This window comes from Zonotrichia leucophrys, unplaced genomic scaffold (assembly GCF_028769735.1).
Source record: "Zonotrichia leucophrys gambelii isolate GWCS_2022_RI unplaced genomic scaffold, RI_Zleu_2.0 Scaffold_630_29322, whole genome shotgun sequence".
NCBI lineage: Eukaryota > Metazoa > Chordata > Aves > Passeriformes > Passerellidae > Zonotrichia > Zonotrichia leucophrys.
The window spans coordinates 7099-14196 of NW_026992835.1; positions in this window are offsets into that span (position 1 = coordinate 7099).

The window sequence follows — 7098 nt, forward strand, 5'->3', positions numbered from 1 at the left end:
TTTCTTTTCCTGGAGCTCTAACCCTGCAACAATCAATGCATCGATCGTTAGGTCAAGCGCATGTGTGAGTAAATCATCATTGGGGCCACACACAAGGATATCATCCATATAATGATAGATGATGGCCTTCTCTGCGGCTGCACGCACTGGGGAAAGCAGGGAAGAGACATACCACTGGCAGATAGCTGGAGATACCTTTAATCCCTGAGGAAGAACGGTCCAATGGTACCTTTTCATAGGAGCTTCTAAATTGATAGAAGGGACTGAGAATGCCAAACGCAGTGCATCGTCAGGGTGCAATGGGATTTGGAAAAAACAATCTTTAATATCAATAACAGCTAATTTCCAATCTTGGGGGAGCATTGTTGGGGATGGCATACCAGGTTGGGGAGAACCCATATCTTCAATTACATTATTAATTTGTCGGAGGTCACAGAGGAGTTGCCACCTCTTTTTGTCAGCTTTTTGGATGACAAACACTGGAGAGTTCCATGGGGACATGGTCTCCACAATGTGGCCCTTTCTTAGTTGCCCTTGTACTAGTTCCTCAAGCACCTTTATTTTTTGTTTACTGAGTGGCCACTGTTTCACATCAACTGGTTCGTCTGTTTTCCACTTCAGTTTTTGGGTGGGGCGCTGTTGTTCAATGACTGCTGCACAAAAATGCTGTGGAGAGTCTGGAATATCAATTGTGATACCCCACTGGGCCATTAAATCTCTCCCTAACAAAGGTTCTGAATAATCTAACACAAATGGACAGATATTTGCCAATTGTCTGTTTGGACCCTCAAATTGAATAATGCTTTTGGATTGTTTTGCCAACTGTAGACCTCCTACACCTCGAAGGTGACTAGCAACATTTTGTAAAGGCCAGTGTGCTGGCCAGTCTTGTACTGGAATCACTGTGCAGTCTGCACCTGTGTCTACAAGCATCTCAATGCGTTTAGACTCCCCACCCCCACTGATATTGCACCACAATTTGGGTTTATCTTTCCCAATAACTTGGACCCGGGCAACTGTGGGCCCTTGTTTTTTGATATTTTCAGGCAAAGATGGCACAGGGATAGCTTGAGCAACAATTTGTCCCTTGGGAAGAAACAGGGGTGGGTGGAAACAGTGCAAGCCGAGAACAAATTGCTTGGGATGTGATGTTGTCATTCCCGGAGCAATTTCGATCTCTTGTGGTGTGTGGGTGTCCCCAATGACGATGTACTTACAACGAATTTGGTTCCAAGTACCCTTCTGTTCAGGATTTACAGAGACAAAATGCCAGTCAGTGTCCTTCAGGTGGAGTGACTCTGTCAGCTGCAACCATTAAGGCTCATTGACAGAAGATGAGGTTAATACAGAATCACTTAAATCATAACAAAGGTTATTTTGTTTCAGCTTCAACAGTGGACTAGCAGACTTGGTCTTTGAAGCACCTGCTTCACTTACACAAATGTTAATATTATCGCACGCTTGATTTGTTTTGCTACCCTTATTCTCTTGGCCTGCTCCTTTTATGTCTGCACACCTGGCAGGCTGGCGCTTTATTCTCAGTTTTTTTGTTGTTGACCCCTAGGGAGAGCTTGTAGTTCTCCTCCCCTGCCATTTCTAAATTCATCAAATTCCCTTTTCAGGGGGCACTGGTTACTCCAGTGTCCTAGGTTATTAAAAGCAGGCATGGTTTAGTGGGCTCAACCATTGCTGGTCTCCGCTGCTGCCCAGGGTACTGCTGTGCTGAGGGAAAAGGCGCAGGGCTGGCAACAGCGACACGCTGAAGTGGTCTTGGCAGCAGCCTTGGTCTGGTGTCTTCAGCCACACTCATCAGAGGTACTTTCCTGTTACAGACTAGAAGCATATCTTTTAATGTAGGGGAAGGTTCCATAGGAAGGCTCAGGATTGCTGCTCGACACTGTTCATTTGCATTTGTAAACGCTATTTCTTCTAAAATTGCTTCCCTAGCATTTTCCTTTTTAACCTGTATTTCAATGGCTCTAGTTAGCCTTTCTACAAATTTCAAAAAAGGCTCTGATGGTAGTTGTTTGATTTTACTATAGAGCTCAAAAGGCCCCTCAGGTTGGAGGGAAAAGAATGCTTTTTCAGCTGCTTCTTTTACTTTCTCAAGTGTTTCTGCAGGAATTGCAGCAGCTTGGACTGAGGGAGAAGACCACTGGCCTTCACCACAGAGGTGCTCCATGGTGATAGGGTTACCACTGTTGTCTTTCGCTGTGTTTGGATCAGCCTGTAAGCCTGGGAGAGCATCTTTTAGCAGTTGTTTCAATGCTGATTCCCATAATTTGAATTCCGTGGATGTCATGAGACATGAAAAAAGCTGTTTTTAATCATGTGGAATCATAACAGTCCTACTTAATTCAGAATTTAAAAGGCCACGGAAATATGGACTGTGTGGACCATATTCCTTATGAGATTTACAGATCTCTTTAATCAATTGTCGTCCAAAAGAACTCCAATTGGCAGTAGGGGCTGCTCCTCCCTGAGCTGCAGGCTGAAACGTAACAGGAGCTAGTGACAACATGGGACTATGCATTGGGTCTGCTGTCCCCTGCTCTGTATCCCTGGAATCAGAAGCATTGGGATCACAGCTACAGGTTTGGGGACAGGCAGTGGGTGTGTCCCCACCATGGGAACCCGGGGAGGGGGTGGGGACAGGGAGCCTGCAAGGGGCGGGGAAACCATGGGAACAAAGGGCGGGGTCAAGGGGCTGGCAGGGGGCGGGGACGCCTGGTGGCATCACGTCAGCAGACGCCCCCTGGGAGGAGTAGAGGGGCGGAGCTGAGGGTACTGCAGGAAAGGGGGGGGAATGGGGGAAGGTGTCACGAGGAACAGGAGGAGAGGGAGATGGGGATGGAATTTTGGAATGCTTAAGAGGATTTTGGGAAGAGGAAGACCAGGTTTGGGAAGATGCCACATGGCATCCACCATCTTGTGGACCCCCTAGGGACTGGGGGCCATTTTGGGCATCACTGCTCTCCGGAAAGCTAACACGTGCTCTGGGTTTTAGAGGAGGGCATACAGGGGATTGGGAAAGCTACGCAGCCTGGCCAGGGCTTTGTGAACAAAACAACTCAGGTATTCTTGCACACTCTGGGAGCCGACTTCCCAATGAGTTTGCACTCTTTAAAATACCAAGTTTTGGGGAAAGAGGTTTAGGGGTTTTAGAGCTAGGAGAAACAGGGAGAGCAGAGGTACATGGCTTTACATTTGGCTTTTTCTCCATTTCCTATTGTTTGAGCAATGCTGTTCGAATTTGTAAACTCCAGAACACAAATTTAGCTGAGGGTGATTTGCCAGATTGTCCTAAGGTTATCAATTCATTCCCAACTTTATCCCAGAATTGAATATTGTGGATTTCTTCGGGGGAAATGTTTGGGAACTGCAGAAAAAGCCATCTTATAAACTGTTTCAATTTTCCTTTAGAGAATTTCACATTACCCTTGACTAAAATGCTAACAATATTATAATACACTCCCCTTTGTACAATGCTAAGTTTGGAACCCATGTTAGATGTAAAAAGCAAAGTACTTAATCCCGCCTGACCAAAACAAAGCTAAAATCAGCTACCAATTTCTAAAATAACCACAGAGAGAAAGCGATAGCGAGCAGACAAAATGCAGCTGTATATACTGCTTTTAAAATTCCCGGGCAGCAGCAGCAGGGCACGCCCTGCCGAGCCAAGGCAGAAACAAAGCCTCTCCCGCCGTGGAATGCAGCCCCCCCGCGGAGCAGAGACAGCAGCCACTCCACGTGGCGAGCCGAAACCGGGGCCCCCCCGCCGTGTGTGCGAAGAGCACTCCCCACCCCCCCCGCACAGAGAGCGAAAGAGAGTCTTCCGCGGAGCAGGGAGCCGAGAGCCCCCCCCTCTTCCGCACAGAGAAAGAGAGAGAGTCTCCTAACACGTGTCCGAGCACGCTGCCGAGCCGGGGGGGAAGGGCAGAGAGCGATCCCGTTCCGGCTCGAATTCTAAAAGACAGTGAAACACGCGGCAGAAAGCTAAAGCTAGAACGCTATGAATTCCCGTCTGTGGGGCTGCGCAGCCAAAAATGCAAAGGCAAAAAGGAACAGAACTCATGGCAGAGTCTGTTTTTGAGCTTCTGCTCTACCGAAAGAAGAGATAGTCACGTGAAATGGAAGCTGTAGGTGGCTGGGTCTAGGCAGGCAGGTCTCCACCGGAAAAGGACCTCTCTCTGGGCAAGAGAGGCTACCCTCTTCTTCCTCTGGAAAATCTGGTCACCAAACAGAAGCTGGGCTTTCCAGAGGCGCCAAACAGTCCACAAAACTTTTTCTGGGAGTATTCCCAAAGTCTCTAGCTGAGGGCGATGCAACCAAAGCCCTTCTAGCTGGATGCACGGCTGCCAAAGCTTCTCTGAGGTACTGCAAGTCCGTTCTCGGGCTGCGGAGTCGCTTTGCCCACCTTCAGGGACGCCAATATATTCGAATATGAATCCCAATATAACCAGTTAGATTGTGCCTGGGTCAGTGTGACCCTCGCTGCTGAGCCAAAGGCGGCTTCTGTGGTGTTTTACCCCAGAGATACCTTGGCTGCTGGAGATTGCAGCAGGGCACTGGTGCAAGTCCAGGCTTGTCAGGAACTCCGTTTACCTCAGGAGAGAGAGCTTCTGGCGATGGTGAAGAGAAGAAAGGGAGGATTCTGCTGGAGGGTTGCCAGATGTTTATTCCATGGTTACAGAGGTCTGAACCAGGGCAACTGCTGCCAACAGAATGAGGCCGCATGGTCTCATTAACCTTTTAAGCTCCGGGACAGGGGAAGGGGAGGGGACAGGTGAGCTACCAACCAGGTGAAAGGGGCAGGGTATCAAGGGACTAGGGACACCTATGCGGGCCAATATCCCCCAGCCTGAGGAGCATCCTTTGAAATCGACGAACCACACGACGCCTTGCTGGTATGTTAGCCTGATTGACAGGGAACACTCAGCAAGGGGCGAGGGGGAAGGGAGAAGGGATAGGCACACCTGGGAAGGGACCCGGAAGTTTAAAACAGGACATTGCAACACACCGCAACAGTACTCATCAGTTTTTTTCAGCAGTTTCTATTTCCAATCTTTTACTCATCAGCAATTTTTATTCCAAATTATTACATCACAATTCTATACACTATTGTGATTTTAATTTGTCAGGATGTATCTAAAAGGAGTATCCCCAGATGGTGAACGGTCCAGTTTGCGAAAGAAGAAAGACAACTCCCATCTGGTGGGGTCCAGCTCCCCAGATGTGGGTCCACCCTTTAATTGCAGAGACTATAAATCTCATAACAGTGACATCCAGGTTTCCTTTGGTCGAAACCATAAACCCTTGAGGTGATGTTCATCTTCCTTTCTCAAGCTGTTTTTCTCTGCTTCAATAAGGCGTGAGATAAGCATATTTCCTTTATATATATTCCAAAGCTATAGTTTCAAGGATATAAGTAATATTCCAATATTTTACTTCAAAAGGTTATTATTGCAGAGCATTTTATGGATTAAATGCAATCAAAAAGCAACATCTTTAACACCTTAATTCCAATGCTCCTAAATCAACTAGGGTTACTTGCAAACAAAAGATAGGTTCAAAGGCCTTTTTCCATGCTTTATTTTCCTCAGTTATTATTAGAATTCACAGCTCTCCCATTGTCGGGGTCCACACATTTTGCATTCACAAATACACACGTCTCCTGCTTGTACCTGAGACGAAACACAGCTTTGCATCTCGCAAGATGTCCCTGCTCGCTGTGGGGCACCAGGCCCAGATGAGCTCCAAAGGAGCCCGCCAAGCCACAGCAGGCGAGGATTCTGCTTGCTCTGCGTGTGGAACGCAGCCAGACTGGAGACTGTCGGAGGGGGCCCCACAAGAAAACCCCTCCCTGGCGCTGCTGCTTCCCCTGCAGCCCCTGGCCCTCAGCTGCAGCAGCTCCTGGGCAGCCCAGCGCCGCTCCTCATCCGGCTCCAGGCTGCACTCGAGGCAGTCCCGCAGCAAAGCCGACAGGCGCCGGGGCTGCTGCAGCTGCGGGCTCCCGTTCTGCCGGATCAGAGCGCGAGCCTGCAGGGAAAGCAAACTCAGCGCTCTGCCAGCTCCCTTCACACCCACACGGGCTCACATCCACCCCGGGCCTCAGCCCCAGCTCCAGGGGCACTTTCCTCCCTGCCACAGATGCTGCTCAGAGCTCATTTTGCTATGCCAGCCAAAAAGCCCAAACCCTGGGGCTGCCACAGCCACTGCAACATCCAAATGATCTCGCCTTGAGAGTCAGTTTCATTGGCTGACTCTGTCAGTAGGAACCTCCATCAGAAATAGCTCATTTTTCTTCTCCAAATGTGGACAACAGCTTTACAGGCCATTTTCCAGAGTCAGTGTGGTCTGCTTGTGTTATTTCAGAGGATTCTTACATCAAGTGCATCTCTGCAATGCCACTGACACTCAAGCAAATGCATTCCTGCTGCCCCATCCCAGAAACTGCCAGGCAAGAAACAGGAGGTTCGTGATGCTGAAAGCTCAGGCTTGGTGACACAGAGAAAGTAGCTTGGACTAGGAAATAAATACTTTAGACCATGGGGATGCTAAACCATCATCTTTATGTTTTCAACAAGTTTCCCAGTGAGAAGAATCAGAGGGAAATCATCTGACAAAACCTCTTTTAAAAACTCCTGCAGAAAACTTGTTCGGTTTGGGGCTGGGATGTGGGGTTGGTGTGGGGTTTTCTTGCAAGGTAACGTTAGACCTGATGCACTTGCTTCACATTTCCATGTCATCCTGACAGCCAGAAGAGCAGCAACAACATAAATCCCAAAGCACATTGTTGCTGGAGATTGCAGAATCTTCGTCTGTGTTGGGGCTGGAGAGCTCTGGGAATTCCCTTCCCATGTGCAGAAACCTCCAGCTGCTGCTCCCAGTGCAGGGTCCCCCTGTGCTCACAGGCCTCTGCAGCCCCTGCAGAATTTGCCTCTTATCATGGCCGCCGTTTCCCTGAAGTAAGGAGGTTCTCCTTCCACCATCCCGATGGTCACAGTGCCAAAGGCCCAGATGTCCACCTTGGGGCCATAAGGAGATCTGGTCACAACTTCTGGGGCCATCCAGTGAGCAGTGCCCACCATGGAGCTG